This window comes from Oryx dammah, unplaced genomic scaffold (assembly GCF_014754425.2).
Source record: "Oryx dammah isolate SB20612 unplaced genomic scaffold, SCBI_Odam_1.1 HiC_scaffold_29, whole genome shotgun sequence".
Taxonomy (NCBI): Eukaryota; Metazoa; Chordata; class Mammalia; order Artiodactyla; family Bovidae; genus Oryx; species Oryx dammah.
Genome location: NW_024070213.1, coordinates 370,299 through 389,986, shown reverse-complemented (window position 1 = coordinate 389,986; position 19,688 = coordinate 370,299). Strand labels below are relative to the sequence as shown.

Here is a 19,688-nt window from a genome sequence, read left to right as displayed (position 1 = left end):
CGTTAGCGCGCGCCGCGTCCGCGTCCTCTCCGCGCGTCCGCCGCCGCCGGCCGTTCTGCCGGCGCCCCCCGCTCCGCTGCTCCGAGCGCCGGGCAGCAGCCGGCGCCCCCCGGAGCCTCTCCTCCTCGTCAGGCGGTTCCGCGTCTCCGTCCTTCCTGCCGCTGTGCTGCCAGGGCCCCCGCGGCCGGTCCCCGCTTGCCGGCCGGGCGCCCCGTCGGTGCCCGGGGCCGTCTGAGTCCCGCTCAGTGCCCGCCCCGCCTGCCCCGCCTGCCGGAGCCCTCTGCCGCCTGTGCCCTTCGGCACTCGCTGCCTCCTCTTCCCTCCCTGTGCCCTTCCCGTTTCTCCAGTCGCCTGTCTCCGTCTGTCGTCTGCTGACTCCTTCCTGGCAGCCCACTCTGGTACTCTTGCCTGGAGAATGCCGTGCACGGAGCAGCCTGGTGGGCTACAGGCCGCGGGTCGCAGAGAGTCGGACACGACGGAGCGGCTTCTCTCTCGCTGCCGCGTCTCTTCCCCCACCACCTCTCCTGCACACCTGGCCGGGCCCTTATGCACTTCACAGGCCCCGTGAATGTGCTCGCGCCATCACTGAGGCCCATCCAGCCCCCCTTCCACTTTGTGTCTTCACAGCCTAACGCGCTGCATCGTCCACAGACTTGTCCCTGACTGCTCCCACTTCGCTGCTGACCCCCTGGCCTGTCGCCAGCAGCTCGTCCAGTCTGTCACTTCTCCGTAGTTCCTGCATTTCACTCTGCCCCGCCCCCGTTCTCTCCCTGTGCCCACCTGCCTTGTCCATAGGGCCTTCTCCAGCCTGTCACTCTTCTGTCCACCTGTCATCTCCCCCCTTCCGCTGTGTCTCAGCTGGTAAAGAATCCACCTGCAAGGCAGGAGACCTGGGTTCGATCCCTGGGGAAAATCCCCTGGAGAAGGGGAATGCTACCCCCTCCAGTATTCTGGCCTGGAGAATTCCGTGGACTGTACAGTCCATGCGGTCGTAAAGAGTTGGACACGGCTGAGCGACTTTCACTCGCTCACCTTCTGCGGTGGCCTCTTTCTGCCCTGCCGTTGGCTTCTCAGGGCCTGAGTTCTCACTGGTACTCTCAGCTGTTCACCTCTTCTTCGTGTCCCTTTCTTTTTTGGCTTACCTTCTGTTTTGGCTTCTCTAATGTCTTTCTAAAGACTGATGCTAAAGCTGAAGCTCCAGTACTTTGGCCACCTCATGTGAAGAGTTGACTTATTGGAAAAGACTCTGATGCTGGGAGGGATTGGGGGCAGGAGGAGAAGGGGATGACCGAGGATGAGATGGCTGGATGGCATCACTGACTCGATGGACGTGAGTCTGAGTGAACTCCGGGAGTTGGTGATGGACAGGGAGGCCTGGCGTGCTGCGATTCACGGGGTCGCAAAGAGTCGGACACGACTGAGCGACTGAACTGAATGTCAGCTAAACCCTGGAAGGCAGGAAGAGCCTTCTGACTGAGGGGGCAGCACATGGAGAGATCCTGGACCTCCTCCGGGAACCTGGACAAGGCCGCTGTTTGGCCAGGGTAAAGGGGAGAGACACGCAGCCTTGGTCAGGACGCTGGCCGCCCAGTCGTCTCTGCCCTGTAGTCTGCTGGCTCTGGGTGCTGGGGGACCCCGGCTGCGGGCCGAGCTGCGGAGCGCCGTCAACATGCCAATAGCAGGAGAGACGAGATGCTGGGAGGAGTGCAGTGTCTTTGTGTGCCTTTTCAGTTGTTAAAGCCATCCTTCAAAATTGAAAGGTAACAATTCCTGGTTCTGATTTCTATTTTTTAGACTAATTCTGCAGGTCCTTCAGCAGCATATAAGTGGAGCCAGAGAGTATAACGTATAGTCTTTCGCGTCTCTGTGGGCTTATTTGGCTGTGTTGGGTCTTGGCTGAGGTGTGCAAGATCTTTTGTTGCAGCGTGCAAGCCCGGCCGTGGCACGCGTGCTCCAGTTCCCTGACCAGGGATGGAGCCCAGGCTGCCCGCATTGGGGGTGCGGAGTCTTAGCCTTTGGACCACCAGAGAAGTCTCTGTGTCTGTCTTCTTTTGCTCAGTATATTTTTGAAATATAATGATTTTCACTCTTTTATCTGTAGTTGTGCTTTTCATTTGAATAATATTCCTTTGTGTGAAAATAGTTTTCTTATTGATATTTGGGTTGGTTTCACCTTTTGGCTGTTGTAACTAGTCACTAAGTTTATTTACATTCTTTTGTGGATATATGTTTTATTTCTTTGGGGTAAATGTGTGGGAATGGAATTGCTAGGTCATAGAATAGATTTGTTTAATCTTTTTAGAAACTGCAAGTTTTCCAAACTGGTACCATCTTATATTCCCGTCAGTAATGTATGAGAGTTCTAGTTTCTCCACATCCATACCAACAGTTGATATTATCAGTTTTTTTTTTTTTTTTAAACTCAGGTGGTAGTGGTGTTTCATTATGGTTTTAGTAACGACGGTGGGGCTTCCCTAGTGGGTCAGTGGTAAAGAATCTCCCTGCCAGTGCAGGAGACACAGGTTTGATCCCTGATCAGGGAAGATCCCACATGCTGTGGAGCAACGCCCGTGCGCTACAACTATTGAGCCTGCGCTGTGGAGCCCAGGAGCTGCGCCTGAGCCCACGCGCTCTGTAGCGCCTGCGCTGTGGAGCCCGGGAGCTGCGCCTCTGAGCCTACGCGCTCTGTAGCGCCTCTACTCTGCAGCAAGCGGAGCCGCCGCAGTGAGGCGCTAGGGTAGTCCCTGCTTACTGCAACTAGACAAAAGCCCACGTAGCAAGGAAGACCCAGCACAGCCAAAACTAACTAAATAAAATTAAGCAAAACAGTGGTGAGTGACTTTTCATGTGCTTTTCTACCGCTTGTGTCTCTCTTGTTAAGTGTCCAGTCTTCTGTTCGCTTTTTGCTGGATTGTCTTTATAATTTAGTTTTAGCAATTAAATTCTGGTCGTAAGTCTTTTATGATGTGGATACATACACAGTGAGGGAGTGGGAGGAGGAGAGGAAATGAGGGCTTAAGGTTTCTTCCTACTTTGTAGTTTGCCTGATTCTCTTTTTTTTCTGGAAAAAATTTATCTGTTTGGCTGTGACAGGCCTCAGTTGCGGCACACGAGCTCTGCTGGTCGCCCTGTGGGCTGCAGCGCGTGTGGGCTCAGTGGTGGTGCTGTGAGTGGGCTTGGTCACCCTGTGGCATGTGGGATGCTAGCTCGTCCACAGGGATGGAGCCTGTGCCCCCTGCATTGCCAGGCAGATTCTCAACCACTGGGCCACCAGGGAGGTCCCTAAACTGCACGTGTTTAAAGTGTAAAAGCTGATGACTTTTCACATGTGCACGCACCTGTGAGATCATCAACCACAGTCAAGATAGTGAATGTGTCCACCATTTCCCAAATTTCCTCACGTCCCTTTGGGATCCCTCCTGCCAACCTTTTTTGCCCCTCCATCTCCAGGCAAATACTGATCTCCTTTATGAATGATCCATCTTGTGTCTTTTTTGTGTGAAGTGGAAAAGGGTACGTTTTCCCCCCATATAAATTCGATAGTCATTCTGTTATCCTTTGTTGAAAAGACTGTCTTCATTAAATTGCATTGGAACCCTTGTTATGAATTAATTGAATATATGTATGCAGGTTTATTTCTGGGCTTTCTATTACGTCCCATTGGTCTGTTTTTTATCCTGTGCCTACGCGATGCTGTCTTAAGGGCTGTGATTTTACGGTCAGTTTGGAACTCAGGTCGTATAAGACTTTCACCTTTATTCCTCTGCAAAATTGTCTTGCCAGGTTTAGAATAAGCTCTTCAATTTGGACATGAATTTTTTCTGGGAGCTTGGTTGGGATCACATGGAATCTCTTAGATGGGTGGCGGTGGTGTTTAGTCTAAGTCGTGTCCAGCTCTTTTGCAGCCCCATGGACTATAGCCTGCCAGGCTCTTCTGTCCATGGGCTTCTCTAGGCAAGAATACTGGGGTGGGGTGCCATTCCCTTCTCCAGGGGATCTTCCCAACTGAGGGATCGAACCCAAGTCTCCTGCAATTCAGGAGAATTCTTCACCACTGAGCCACTGGGGAAGTCCAGCTCAATTTTAGAATTGAATTATTAACTGAGTCTTCTGTGCAAATGGTACATCTCTCCATTTATTTAAATTTTCCTTAATTTTCCTCAGCAACATTTTGTAGTTTTTGGTGTGAAAGATCACTTTTTTCATTCAGTATGTTTGTAAGTATTTGATAGTTTTGACGTTATGTAAAATGCCTTTATATTATTTCTCAGTCACTTACTCCTGTGCAGAAGCACAGCTGGTCCATGTGTGCTGGCCGTGCGCCCTGCAGCCCCTCCCGGTCTGCTCATTCAGCAGTGCTCATGGTGGGCTTGCGTTCTGTCTGCATAAGAATAGAGGCAGTTTTCTTTTCCTTTCCAATTACTATGCCTTTTTCTTTTTCTTTGTAGCACCGTCTAGGACCTCTACTATAATGTGGAATGGAAGTGGTGATAGTGGGTCCCTCGGGTCTTCAGTGGTTGAGGGGGTTGCCCTCTAGTTTGTTTTAGGGGATGTTTTTACCATGAAAGGGTGTTGGATTCTGTCCAGTGCCTTTTCTACATTTGTTGGGATGATTATTTAGTGTCTGTCCTTTATCTTATCAGTGTAATGAAAATAAAAGTGTTAGTCGCTCAGTCAAGTCCCACTCTTTGCGATCCTATGGACTGTACCCCGCCAGGCTCCTCTGTCCATGGAATTCTCCAGGCAAGAATACTGGAGTGGGTCGCCATGCCCTTCTCCAGGGAATCTTTCCGAGCCAGGGATCAAACCTGGGTCTCCCACATTGCAGGCAGGTTCTTTTACCATCTGAGCCACCAGGGAAGCCCCATCAGTGTAATGTGTTGTATTAATCAATTTTCAGATGTTAAAGTAACTTTGCATTTCTGGATAAATGCCCTTAGTGTGGGGGTATGGGGGGAATTCCCTGGTTGAGGAACTAAGAAACTAAGATCCTGCACGCCGCCAGGCATGGGCCCCCCGCCAAAAAAAAAAAAACCACGGTGGCTGGATTTTTGTTCACTGGTGTTTTGTTAAGGGTTTTTTTGCATATATCATACTTATATTCATGAGAGATATTTGTGTATGACTTTTTTCCCCATATGATATTTTTTGTTTTGATATCTGTGTAATACTGGTCCCAAAGAATGAGTTGGGAAGTTTTTCATTCCTTTCTGTGGATTGGATTTCTATAAAGGATCATTTTCCTTTGGCTTAAAGCACTTTCTTTAATATTTCTTATGTTGTGGGTGTGCTGGGGACAGAATCACTCCATTTTTGTTGGTCTGAAGAAGTCTTTACTTACCCTTCAGCTTTGAGAGGTATTTTTGCTGAATATAGAATTCCAGGTTGACAGTTTTTTTCTTTAAGTGCTTTGAAAAAATTATTCCATTGTGGGTTTTTTCTAATTTTTTTTTTAACGTGGACCATTTTTAAAGTCTTTATTGAATTTGTTACAATATTGTTTCTGTTTTATGGGTTTCTGTTTTGTTTTTTGTCCACAAAGCATGCGGGATCTTAGCGCCCCCAAACAGGGATCAAACCTGACCCTCGCATTGGAATGTGAAGTCTTAACCACTGGACCGCCGGGGAAGTCCTTACTCCGTTGTCTTCCAGCCTCTGTTGTTTCTGAGGAGGAGTCAGCTGTCATTCTTACTTCTGTTTACCTGATATCCTTTTTCCTTCTGTGTTTAAGATATGTATTTATTTTTATTAAATAAATTCTTAAAAGCTTTTTTTCCCTTTGAGTATTATTTTCTAGGTGTGATGTTTCTGTATTTATCCTTCTTGGATCTGTGGGTTGATGTATTTAATCACCTTTGGAAATTTTTTGGCCATTGCCTCTTAAATATTTCTTTTACTTCCTAATCTTTTTTCTCTTGGGAACTCTGGTGGTATCTGTTTTAGACTGTTTGATACCGTCCCACAGGTTTTGAATGTGTTGGTATTTTCGAATTTGTTTCTCTCTTTGTTTACATTGTATATTTTCTTTTCATCTGTCATCAAGCTCACTGCGTTTCTTCTTTGTGCCCATTCTGTTATTAATTCCATCCAGTGACATTTTAATTTCAGATGCTGTGTTTTTCAGGCTTCCTTAGTGGCTTAGACAGTAAAGAATCTGCCTGCACTGTGGGAGACCTGGGTTTGATCCCTGGGTTGGGAAGATCCCCTGGAGAAGGGAACGGCTGCCCACTCTGGTATTCTGATCTGGCGAATCCCATGGACAGAGGAGCCTGGAAAGTTACAGTCTGTGGGGTTGCAAAGAATCGGACAGGACTGAGCGACTTTCACTGAGTTTTTCAGTTCCAGAATTTCCTTTTGGTTCTCCTTTCAAGTTTGCATTTCTCTGCTAATATTCTCCACCTGTCATTCCTTCTGTTCCCTTTTCCTAAAATCCTTCAACATATTTATAATTACTTGTTTGAAGTTTTCATCTTCCAGTTTCAATATATGGCCATTTTTGCTTTCTGTAACTTGTTTTTCCTCTTGATCATGGGTAACATTTTTCTTCTCTGCATGTGTAATAATTTTTTTTAATTGCAAAATGGACATTGTGGGTAGTGTATACTAGAGACTTTGTTTTAGGTTGTCTTTCCTTAAAGAGTGTTGAGGTTTGTTAGGGCAGGCTGTTAAATGACTGGAAGATGATCTTAATCCTGTCGAAGCTTTTCTAGAGTAGATCTGTTTTGGTTTTGTTCTAAATTTTAGGGCATAACTTTTAGCTCTGGATCATGGGTTTTACTCCTAAGGCATGGCCCTTCTGAGATTTTAATAGAAAACCCACCTAGTTTAGCAAAATTTAACCTCTGAATTCTGTCTCCACGGTGCTGGACAGCTGCCAAATCTTGGCTTAGCTCTTTTATCTTAGCTGTTTTCTGCTTAGTTTTTTTTCTCCCCCCAGCTTCATCAAGGTGTAATTGACAAGTAAAAATGTAATGTATTTAAAGTATGTTGTGATGATTTGATAAATGTAAACGCTGTGAAGGAATCCTCCCCATCCAGTTAACTGTCACAGTCACCACTGTCTTAACATGCATACACACGTACGTGTGCATGGGAAGAACACGTAAGGTCTGTCTCAGCAGATCTCGGTGCCTTGTTATCAACAGCAGTCCCCATGTCTTGCATCCAGTCCTCAGACCTTATTCATCTTGGGATTTCCTGGTGGCTCAGTGGTGAAGAATTGGCCTGCAAATGCAGGACGTGTTGGTTCGATCGCTGGGTTGGGAAGATGCCCTGGGGAAGAGAACGGCAACCCACTCTAGTATTCTTGCCTGGGAAATCCCACAGACAGAGAAACCTAGTGGGCTGAGGTCTGTGGGGTTGCGTAGAGTTGGACTTAGTTGGTAAAGAATCTGCTCGTAATATGGGAGACCTGGGTTTGATCCCTGGGTTGGGAAGGTGTCCTGGAGAAGGGAACGGCTACCCACTCCAGTATTCTGGCCTGGAGAATCCCATGGACTCTATAGTCCATGGGGTCACACACAGTCGGACACGACTGACTCTCATAGAGTTGGACATGCCTGAGCCACACGCACACACTTCTCTTTTTGATTTTCCCATTCAGTTTCAGCCGTCCTGGTAGCCCTGAGATTGGGCCTCTCTCCTCCTGTGGTTGACGCTGCGTCAGGAGCTCTCCAGCGTAGAGCTCGTGGGGTTCGCTTTTCTGTCAGTAACTGGGTTCCCTCCACTTACTGCATGTTTTTGAGTGGTCTCTGGTATATTCAAATAGGTGTTTTTACGTTATGTTTAGAGTTTATACTTATTATCAGCAGGGAGATTAGTGTGATATAGCCGCTCCAGTTTTTCTAGAACCAGAACTCAGAGAGCTGCACTTTTAAACTTGTGCAGCAGAGGGCAAGGAGGGAGACAGGACTGACGCTGGGAGGTGCCCACTGGTGGACTGAGCAGAAGTGGGAGCTGACAGAGAGTAGCTCGGGGGCCGCAGGGCCCTGCAGGGTGTGGTGTCAGGGAGGCTACGACATGTGTTACTTCCACCGTGTTAGGCCGGGAGATGCCAGGGGGTGGTCCTGGGGGGCCACGGACTTCCTTCATGGAAACAGTCTGGTGGTGTGGTGGGCACAGGAGCTGGATGGGAGGGGACGGCGCGAGCCAGCGTCCCTCGGGGGAGCGTTGCTGTGAGCAGGATCGGAGAGGTGTCTGTGGGGCGGCGGTGTGCAATGGCTGTGCGTTCACGGTGAACGGGGGGAGACAGGCAGGCCAGAAGGTGTGAAGGGCAGGGTTGAGCGTGCGGGTGCAGTGGTTTGTCTTGGCGGGAGCAAGACCCTTTCTGTGCTGTAATGACGGGAGGCAGAGGCTGTGATTGGGGTTGCAGATTTGGTGAGCCGAAGACTGGAGGGTTCCCACTGGAGACCGTGTGCTTTTTCTGTGAATTAGGGGGGTAAGGATGTTGAAGGGTTGCGAGGAATCAAATGGCTGTTTTTCCTGAGTTGGTGGGTTGAACTCAGTTTGGGTGGCGCTGGCTCCTGTCTGCTCTGTGTGTGGAGCCAGGCCTCCTCGCGAGACGGGGCTCTCCAGGGTTCAGTCATCCTTGGGGAGGCTGGAAGAGCTTCTTTGCACTGGCCACAGGGCTCCTCAGGGGCAAGAGCAGAGGCCGTGGGGCCTCTCGGAGCTGAGATTCGGACCCGCCCCATCCCTCCCCACCTGTGGTGACTGGGGGTCCTGGGCAGGGAGACTTGCTTTGTGATGCGAGGGGTTGTGCAGAGTTCACGTCTGTCCACCGCCTGTCCCGGTCATCTCAGAAAAGGCAAGCTCGCTCCAAGAGGAAGCAGCCTTGCCGGGCTGTGTTCTCTGTGCACATGAGGTTTGTGGTCAGTAACTTAAAAGGAGTAGATAGAGCTCCAGCAGGTTCCTTGTGGCAGCCGTCGCTGAGCACAGCGCCGTTCTGACTCCTGAGCTCAATCCTGTGGGCTCTCGCCCAGCGCCCTAGCCTCTCCCCGGGGGGGCACCGCAGAGCTGCCTTCTCTGTGGGGGGCGAGCTGTGGCTTCTGGGGCCTTAGCACCTCTGGTCTGCTCTCCTCTGGGAACTTGACTGTTACCTGTCAGCCCACTGAGTGTGTGTGTTTTTTCATTAAGGTGTAATTCCTGTCCTGTGAGATCCACTCTTTTAAAGGGTGCAGCTTGTTGGTGTTGAGCACTCTCAGAAGGTTGTGCTTCATGGCCACCGCCTGACCCCAGCCCGTCACGGTGAAGGCCCTGGGCGCTCTGCTCGGAGGGCTCGCTGGGTGACCCCCTGGACCGTCCAGTCCTGGGTTGGGCCTTTGCTTCCGTTCCATCTGCCTCAGGCCTGCTGTGTCTCCTGTGATGCCTGCCTTTCCCCCGTACCAACTAGAATCTGGGCCGGAATCTGGGATCGTGTAGAGACTGAGAACATGGACTTGGCTCTCAGACCGCCTGGGTTCCAGTTTGAGAGCTGACGGTAACCTCGTGGCCTTGGGCTGGTCCTGCCACGATTGCGGCCTGTGCAGCTTCACTTGCGCCCTGGGGCTGGGGGCGGATTGCCGCCTGCACTGAGTCGTCCTGGGCTCACGGGCTGCCGGCCGTTAGGAAGAAGGTGCCCGTGACACCGGCTCCTGTTGCTGCTTTGCCTAGGGCAGGCGTCACCCCGCATCAGTGCTCCTTAAGTTAGGGCTTTTGTGCTCTTGTTTGGACTCAGCTCTGTTCTTTGCCCTGGTTTCCACCCTCGTGCTGTTGGGGAGTTTTTCTGCCTATTTGGCACTGCTTCTTAGCTGCCTGTTTAACATTACTTTTCCTTCCAGAGTCTCGGCCTAGAGGCTTTCCTGGTGGCCCAGTGGTTAAGAGTCCATCTGCCTATGCAGAGGGCCCAGGCTCGATTCCTGGTCTGGGAACTAAGGTCACACATGCCTCGGGGCACCTGAGCCCGTGTGCCACAAGTCCTGAAGCTCCTGCACCCTAGAGCCCGCACTCCTGGATGAGATATCCCACCGCACCGAGAAGCCTGTGCACCACACTTGGAGGGCAGCGCCCATTCACTCCTGCTTGAGAGGGCCCGTGCGCAGCGACGGGGACCCGGTGTAGCCAGAGTGACAGGCTCAGCCTAGGCTCGAGCCTGCCTGCCGCCGTTGGTTTTGGTTCTCCCAGGAGCACAGTGCTGAGAGCAGGTCCAGGCAGGCACTGCCTGCTGGTCTCATCTGTGTGCTGGGGCGGCTCTCTGTGGTGCAGATTCGTACCCTCCATGCCACCAGGGAACTCCTAGAAACATTTTTTAAGTCGGTGGCACGTGTCATTGGTCTTCCATGGTGTCTCAGACGGTAAAGGATGTACCCACAATGCGGGAGACCCGGGTTTGATCCCTGGGTTGGTGCTATCCCCTGGAGAAGGGAACGGCATCCCACTCCAGTATTGTTGCCTGGAGAATCCCATGGACAGAGGAGCCTGGTGGGCTGCAGTCCATGGGGTCACCCAGGGTCGGACAGGACTGAGCGATTAATACTGTCTCCATATGTAAGCAAATAGTTAACGTTTATTAGATCTCAGTACATGGATTTTTTGTATTTTTTTCTGGACTTTTTAATATTTTAAATTTTTTTTCATGATCGAAGATAAATAAAAAATACTTAAAACTAGATTATAGTGTGTCCATTCTCTTGTAAAAGTGCTGAGGAAGGACTCAAGAAAGCCTGATAAAAGTGATTGTCTTTGAATTTTGAACTTGAGGGGCAGATAGGAATTTGCCAGGTAAGGAAGGTGGAGGGAGGGCGTTTCAGGCAGAGGCCCGCGTGCCGAGGTGTCCGCTGCAGAGGCTGGCAGTGAGTCAGGAAATAGTGCAGGTGGGCAGGGGGAGTAGGGGTGCGCTGAGAGTGAGGCGGCGCCCGGCCCCCTGGCGTGTCCTGCGGTCACCGCCCACAGTGTGCTCTCGGCGGCCCTTGTCGTCCCTCTCTGCCTTTTGTTGGATTGAGAGTATGTCTCTGATTCTCTTTGGGTCTTGTACATCTTCCTCGTCTCTAACACGTCTCGTCTTCCCTCCAGGTGTTTGAACATGGAATACAGTTACAGCAACTGTCTAATGTCCTTGTCGGTCAGTTTTACTGTCTGTCATTTCTGGGTGGATCATGGTTTGTTTTTCCCACTTCCTTGCATATCTGGTCAAGTTTGATTGGATGTCAAGATACTGTGACTTTTATCTTGTTGGATGCTGGGTATTTTTGTTTTCTATAAATATTCTTGACCTTTGTCTGGAATGTTGTTGAATTACTTGGAAGGAGTTTAATTCTGTGAAGTGAAGTGAAGTGAAAGTCACTCAGTTGTGTCCGATTCTTTGCAACCCCATGGATGGTAACCTGCCAGGCTCCTCTGTCCATGGAATTCTCCAGGCCAGAGTACTGGAGTGGGTAGCTGTTCCCTTCTCCAGTGGATCTTCCCAACCCAGGAATCGAACCAGGGTCTCTTGCATTGCAGGCGGATTCTTTACCAACTAAGCTAGACTCTGTGGGTCTGGCTTTTAGGCTTTGTCAGCTGGGACCACAGTAATGTTGAGCCCAGGTCTCATTTGCTCCAGCACTGAAGCAGCAGTCTTCTGAATACTTTGTGCACTGCCCTGGACTTAGGGAATAGCCACTGTGCCTGGGAGGAGGAGCAGCTCTTCTCGACCCCATGTGAACTTGGAGGATGGTTCCTCTGATTCTTGGCTTGGCTGCTGTGCTCGCACACACGGGCTGAGCAGTACCTGGCCGGAGCAGGCACATCCTCGGTGCTGTCTGTGCCTCTGTCTCACCCTGTGCTCTGCTTGGCGGTGCTCGTGCCTTGCCCCCTGGACTCCCAGCGCTCTTTCTTCCCCTCGGGGATTGATGGACCCACCTGGTCCATGTGTGTGACCCAGAACTCTTTGTCAGGCAGGAAGCTGGGCATTTAACGGGTTCCTCTGTTCCCCTCCTTGAGGGATCACTGTTCACACTGCCAGGTAGCCAGTGTGCTGAGAACCATTTCATTTGTAAATCTGGTCCCTGTTCCATCTCCACTGGAAGCGAAAGTGTCAAAAACAGATCCTTGAATGAAGGCATTGGGAGGCCCAGAAGGGCGTGCTGGGCCTGTGAGAGTGCTGCCCCCTGTCCAGTTCGGGGTGCCTGTGTGGACCTCAGGGAATATGTATGTTTAGGGATGGAGGTGGGGTAGGGCTTGGGAGAAAGAGGTCACAGGAAAACCAGGCTGCCGACAAGATCTGAGAGCCTGCTGTGATTCTGAGCAGGACAGTGTGGCTGCCTTGGGAGGGAGGGCACGGGAGAGGGTGGCGCTGCCAGGCAGTGTGAGCATGGGGTGCGTGCTCAGGGCCCCTGCCTGCTGAGGAGCCTCGTCTCCCGTTCCCCGGCTGCACACCCCGCCCCAGTTCCCTGGCTGCATCCCCAACCATGTCCCGGCTGTACCCCCCATTCCCCGGCTGCACCCCTCATGTCCCGGCTGTACCCCCCATTCCCCGGCTGCACCCCCCATCCCCCGGCTGCATTCCTCATGTCCCGGCTGTACCCCCCATTCCCCGGCTGCACCCCCGTTCCCCAACTGCAACCCTCATGTCCTGGCTGCACCCCCCACCATGTCCCGGTGGCACCCCCATGTCCTGGCTGCACCCCCCATTCCATGGCTGCACCCCTGTTCCCCGGCTGCACTCCTCATGTCCTGGCTGCACCCCCCATGTCCCGGCTGCACTCACCATGTCCCGGCTGCACCCCCTGTTCCCTGGCTGCACCCCTTATGTCCCGGCTGCAACTCCCACCATGTCCTGGCAGCACCCCCCACCATGTCCCAGCTGTTGGGCTTCCTCCAGCTCACACTGAGGAGAATGTGTCAAGAAGATGCAGTGTTATAAAAGCACCCTGTTCAGAGTCAGAATAAACAGGTCTGAGGGCCCTTATAGAGATACTTACTTATTTTGAAACTGTGTAAAGTGCTGAAAAGCCAGTTTTGAATAGGGTGGGAGTTTGAGAATAGCAGTTCAGGACAGCCAAGCAGGAACAAAAGCCATAGGCAGGTCTCCCAGAGAAGACAGAGGTCACTACGTAGGGAAAAAGGAGGAGAAGGGCGGTACTCTTGAGCAAAAGTCCCTTGGGGGAAATGAGAGTTCAGGGTGCTGACGGTTTGTTACTGACTGAGTTGCTGGGCAAATGGGAAGCCTTCCTCCATGGGGGTCTGTGATCGAAACCTGGTAGCGCTGGGTGAGGGCTCACCTTTGGACCTCCTGACTCAATTTTAAAGGAAAGGTCCTTCGTTCTGTTTCACAGTTTTAAAAACTAGTTCCGTGTTTTAGGGTATGACATTGACTTACTGCTGGTTTACTAGCACAACTCCAAGTACTTTTTTTTCTTTTTATATGGAATTTAGAAATACACCAGAAAACACTGAACACCCTTGTGCTCATTTCCCAGCTTTATCGGTGATCAGCACTTTGCCAGTTTTTTTTTTTTGTTGGTGGTGGTCTTCTCTGTCACACCTTTAAAATTTGTTTGGCTCTTGTGTTTTGGTAAAGTGTTTTAAAAGTAAATCCAAAAAATAATGTCATTTCTCTCATGAATACTTCATTTTTTTCTGCCAGATAAGGGAGGTGTTTGTTTTTAAAAACAAAGTAACCATGTTATTTTCACAGGTAAGAGATTTACGTTAATTCCTTAGTGCTAGTACCAGTCTGTATTTAGATTTCCCCAGTAGCGTCGAAAATGCTCTCTTCAACTTGATTCATCTTAATTGGACCCAAACAAGACTTAAATATTGTATTTGATGAATCAGTCTCTTAAGGCTCTTATATTCTAGAACGGTCATCCCTCCTTATTGCATAAGCATGCTTTTCAAATGGTGAAATCATGACTTTCATGCAAATACAGAGTGAACAGTCCAGGGCGCTCTTGGTCCACGTTTTTGCTGCACACCTTGAAGTCAGGATTTTCTCTGAGGAGTGCTGCTGAGATTGTTTGGAAATGATGTCTAGCAGTCCCACCTGGAACCCTTTGGAGCCCCTTTTTTCTGGAATCGTGAGGGGCGTCATCTAGGCATTTTGTGATCAGGATGTGTGTTTGTTGGGGTTGGTAGTGCGGGCATGGCCCTGGACAGCTCCGCAGAGGCCTGCTCAGCCCTGCACCCCGGCCATCCGCTGGCTGCCCAGCTTGGGGTGGGCGTTGTGGCGCTGGCACCAGTCTCGCAGAGCAAGCAAGGACAGGGGAGTTTTAGACCCTTGGTCACAAATTGTTCTGATAATCTGAATTCTCGGTTAAGGTAATGCCTTTTGTTTTCCTCTTCTGTATCATTTTGGAGAGTTGACTTTAAAGACGTAGAACTTAAGTTTTTTTTCCTCTCTTCTTTTTCAGGTGAAGAGATTCTACATCTACTGAATGAAAAATTTTTTCTTAAAGTTGCTTATTCTCCAAGAAAAAGTCCCAAATGTTTTTATATTTTGCCTAAATATACAATTTAAACGAGGAGTTTCCACAGAAGGTAAGAATTGTTTTTGATTCTCGTTAATTGTGTGGTATATACAAATAGATGGTATGAGGAGACATTCAAGGATGGATGACAATAAAAATTTTAGTTTTGAAGATGTGTAATGGTCTCCTGACTTTTGGGGTTTCTTTGACCCTTGTGTGTCTGGTTTTGAGGTGCTGTGTTGTGGAAAAGTGACTTGGTCTCTCTAAGCCAAAGTGTAATCCAAATAAAACAGCCAGTCGTGTGTGTGTCGTGTGGTGAGTCACTCGTGCAGAGCAGGTGGCTCGGGCTTAGGTGTGAGCGTGGCCGCCGTCAGAGCACAGTCCATGCAGGCGCCAGAAAGCGAGGGAAGGACTCGTGCCTCCACAGTAGCAGAAGCGCCTGAAAGGCTCTCCCATTGCAGTCCAGATAGATGCTGGATGAATTACGATAGTTAGAACTTCTTATGAGTGCTTCAGTGCTTTAAAAATTAAGCTAAGAGGACTTCCCTGCTTGTCCAGTGGGCAAGAATCCACTGTGCAATACGGGGGGCAGACGTTCAAGCCCTGGTCTGGGAACAAAGACCCCGCATGCTGCGGAGCAAGTAAGCCCGTGTACCGCGATGAGCGTCTGCTCCCTGCGCTGAGAATCCACGTGCTGTGACGGAAGGCCCCTCGCGATGCAGCGAAGATTCCTAGTGCCGCAGCTGAGACCCATCGCAGCCAGCTGAGTAAACACATAAAACTTAAAAAATAGATTAAGCTATCTCTTCAAAAGTCGAAAGAGACTTGTTCTTCAGTCTCCAAGTCATGTCCTACTCTTCAGAACCACAGCTGCAGCACACTGGGCTTCCCTGTCCTTCACTGCCTCCCGGAGTTTGCTCAGACTCATGCCCACCCTCTTCTGGAGGCCGGTTCTGGCCAGTTCTGCGTCTGACAGGGCTTTGATTGTGGATTTCCAGAGTCCAGATGGTTCAGCGTAGTCTTAGGTAAACTATTCTTTGGTAATCATTTAAACTTACCTTCATGCTTGTGGTTATTTCTTCTTTTCACTTCTGATTTTAGGTTTTTATTCGTCTGTGCCTGCCAGCCACCCCCTTTCTCTGGGTCTCCCTCCTGCTGCCCCCAGTGGACTGTGTCCAGTATAGACATGCTCTTGTTTGTGGATTGATTGATTGTGCAGGTATCTGCTGCTCTCCACGGACTTGCATTGTCATTTTTTTCCAGAGCAGTGAGGTTTCAGTGGTGTGTTGCTAAATGTTTAACTACTGACTCTCTGGGAGAGTCAGAATCCTCCTCGCTTACAGCATCTGTTGATTCCACAGTGCAGAACTTCCCTCATGCCCACCTCCAGCTACCAGTGTGATGCCACTGAAGCCGGCTCCGGGAGAGGTGCTGGTCTGCTCTCTTGAGCAAGCTGTTCCCGCCCTGCCCCGGCCACCGCTGAGCCCAGCCTCAGCGGCACGGTGGCTGTGTCTCTGTCTCCTCCTCTCTGCCATCAGTACCTCTGAGGAGAGGCTGTGCCAGTCCTGTTCCGGGCTCCTCACCCAGAGGGCAGCTCGAGTCACCCTCACAGCGGCCCTCTTTGGAGGGGCTCCTTGTCCCAGTTTTTAGGTGAGGACCCGACACACAAGAGGCCAGGTCACCCAGCAGAGCCAGCACTTGAGACTGCCCTGTGGCCGGAGTCTCCTTTTCCCTTAGCAACAAGTCTCTGCCACAGAATGTCCGCTTCTGAAGGGCTCTGTTCATGGAACTGCGTGGTTGTACGGGCAGCGTGTCTCTTTGGAAGCTGCCTTCTGTCTGATGGTTGTACTAACCGGAAAAAGCCAGAGCAGCAGCGGCACTTGAAGTTGCTCATTTGGCTCTTGGATGAGAGTCTGGAAGGTAATGGCAATCCTTTGCTTGGCATTCCCAAGAGACTGGAGGGCGTTGTCAGGATACGACAGGAATGCTTGTAGAGTATTGGAGCTCAGGTATAACCAGAGAGATCTTGAGTCACCACGCCAGGTCACGAGCCAGGTGTCGTTCAGTCACTCAGTCATGTCCGACCCCTTGCGACTCCATGAACGGCAACACGCCAGGCTTCCTTGTCTTTCACTATCTCCCAGTTTGCTCAAACTCATGTCCATCGAGTTGGTGATGCCATCCAACCATCTCATCCTCTGTCATCCCTTTATTCTCCTGTCCTCAATCTTTCCCAGCATCAGGGTTTTTTTCCATCACTGGAAAAGCTCACTCACGTCAGCTCTTTCCATCAAGTGGCCAAAGTATTGGAGCTTCAGCGTTAGTCCTTCCAGTTAATATTCAGGGTTGATTCCTTTAGGGTTGACTGGTTTGACCTTGCTGTCTAAGGGTCTGTCTGGAATCTTCTCCAGCACCAGTTTGAAAGCATCAGTTCCTTGGTGCCCCACTTTCTTTATAGTCCAGCTCTCACATCCATACGACGCTACTGGAAAAACCATAGCTTTGACTATACAGACCTTTGTTGGCAAAGTGATGTTTCTGCTTTTTAATATGCTGTCTAGGTTTGGCATAGCTTTTCTTTCAGGGTGCAAGCATGACTTTTAATTACATGGCTGCAGCCACCATCTGCAGTGATTTTGGAGCTCAAGAAAACAAAGTCTGTCACTGTTTCCATTTTTTTCCCTATCTATTTGCCATGAAGTGATGGGACTGGATGTCATGATCTTAGTTTTTTGAATGTTGAGTTTTAAGCCAGCTTTTTCACTCTCCTCTTTAATTTTCATCAAGAGGCTCTTCAGTTCCTCTTCACTTTCTGCCATAAGGGTGTTGTCATCTGCATACCTTAGGTTATTGATATTTCTCCTGGCAGTCTTGATTCCAGCTTGTGCTTCATCCAGCCAGGCATTTTGCATGATGTACTCTGCATATAAATTAAATAACCAGGGTGACAGTATACAGCCTTGTTGTATTCCTTTCAAATTTTGAACCAGTCCAATGTTTCATGTCCAGTTCTAAGTTTTGCTTCTTGGTTTCTTTGCTTCTATGGGTTTCTCAGGAGGCAGGTAAAGTGGTCTGGTATTCCCATCTTTTTAAGAATTTTCCATAGTTGGTGGTGATCAACATAGTCAAAGCCTTTAGTATAGCCAGTGAAGCAGAAGTAGATGTTTTTCTGGAATTCTTTCGCTTTTTTGTGATCCAGCAGATGTTGTCAGTTTGATCTCTGGTTCCTCTGCCTTTTCTGAATTCAGCTTGTACTTCTGAAAGTTCTCAGGTCGTGTACTGTTGAAGCCTCGCTTGAAGGATATTGGGCATTACTTTGCTAGCATGTGAAATGAACGCCGTTGTGTGGTAGTCTGAGCATTCTTTGGCATTGCCCTTCTGTGGGATTGGAATGAAAGCTGACCTTTTCCAGTCTTGAGGCCACTGCAGACTTTTCCAAATTTGCTGGCATGTTGAGTGCAGCACTTTAATAGCATCATATTTTAGGATTTGAAAGAGCTCAGCTGGGATTCTGTCACCTCCGCTAGTCTGGTTGGTAGTGATGCTTCCTAAGGCCCGCTTGACTTCACACTCCAGAATGTCTGGCTCTAGGTGAGTGGTCACACCGTCCGGGTTATCCAGGTCATTAAGATCTTTTTTGTAGAGTTCTTTTGTGTGTTTTTTTCTACCTCTGCTTAGTATCTTCTGCTTCTGTTAGGTCCATATCGTTTCTGTCCTTTATTGTGCCCATTTTCGCATGAAATGTTCCCTTGGTATCTCTGATTCCCTTGAAAAGCTCTCTAGTCTTTCGCATTCTGTTGTTTTTCTCTGTTTCTTTGCATCGTTCATTGAAAGTAAAAGTGAAAGTGTTAGTCTCTCAGTCGTGTCCGACTCTTTGCAACCCCATGAACTGTAGCCCACTAGGTTCCTCTGTCCATGGAATTCTCCCCGGAGTGGGTAGCCACCTTCTCCAGGGGATCTTCCTGACCCAGGGATCAAACCCAGGTCTCCTGCACTGCAGGCAGATATTTTACTGTTTGAGCCATCAGGGAAGAGAAGGCTTTCTTCTCTCTCTTTGCTGTTGGAACTCTGGGTTCAGATGGGTATATCTTTCTTTTTCTCCCTTGCCTTTCGCTTCTCTTCTTTCCTCAGCTGTTGGTAAGGCCTCCTCAGACAGCCATGTTGCCTTGTTGCGTTTCTTCTTCTTGGGGATGGTTTTGGTCACCACCTCCTGCACCGTGTTACGAACCTCCGTCTGTAGTTCTTCAGGCACTCTGTCGATCAGATCTCATCCCTTGAATCCATTTGTTACTTCCACTGAATAATCCTAAGGAATTTGATTTAGGTCATACCTGAATGGTCTAGTGGTTTTCTCTACTTTCTTCAGTTTTAAGTCTGAATTTTGCTATAAGGAGCTCATGATCTGAGCCGCAGTCACGAGCCAGTGCCTTCCTTGTTCTAAAGATGAGCTGTCAGTGGTGGGCCTCTGGTAGTCAGGGACCCAGTAGGAGGATGCTAGCATCTCTTTGGAGGGTAGCACAGAGTTGTTGGGATACCAGAAGTGTTTGGATAAGAAGTATGCAGCTGTGACCTGAGTGACAATTCTGGAACCAGTTTATACCAGTTCCTTGGGCGGTGAGATGAGGTCGCCTAAACTGGCACCGTCACTGTGAACTCTTCACGGATGCTGCGGATGAGATTACCCGTTTCTTAGAGTGCATGGCTAGCCACCAAAGCTCAGGAATGTTACGACACAGATTTCTGGCTGAATGACCTAGAACTGTCCCGATGTGGGCCAGTGAGGTGATGGTCAGTCTAAGTGAAAATGCCTTAGAGAGTAATTCAGTTTTATTTCCAGTCACACTCTGGTTTATATGGAATAGGTGAGATGAGCAAAGGTGAGCTTTTCTTTAAAACATTGTTTTTTAAATTTATTTATTTTTGGCTGCATTGGGTCTTCGTTGCTGCCCGTGGGCTTTCTCTATTTGTGATGAGGAGGGACTCCTCTCCAGTTGGGGTGGGCAGTCTTCTCATCGCAGCGGCTCTTCTCATTGTGGAGCACAGGCTCCGAAGTTGTGGTGCGCAGGCTTAGTCGCCTTTTGGCAAGTGGGATCTTGGACCAGGGATCGAACCTGTGTCTCCTGGATTTGCAGGCAGGTCTCTTAACCACTGGACCACCAGGGAAGTCCCCTAAAGTGTGTCTTGTGTTGGAGATTGTTTTTTAAAAATTAAATCTGAGAAAATTCTTTTGCATTGATTAGTCCATATATTATACTAGTATTAAAA

At 49.5% G+C, this 19,688-nt stretch overlaps 1 protein-coding gene across 4 annotated transcripts in view; it reads left to right on the top strand.

Annotated features, from left to right (window-relative positions):
* The first annotated feature begins 997 nt into the window (after positions 1-997).
* The window catches only part of PPP6R2 (protein phosphatase 6 regulatory subunit 2), a 64,489-nt gene continuing 45,798 nt past the window's right edge, over positions 998-19,688 (top strand). For all 4 annotated transcript variants that reach the window (XR_005719737.1, XR_005719736.1, XM_040233565.1 and 1 more), the window contains exons 1-2: positions 998-1,760; positions 14,367-14,493. The gene's annotated coding sequence lies outside the window, so the exon portion shown is untranslated. The remainder of the gene's footprint in view (positions 1,761-14,366; positions 14,494-19,688) is intronic.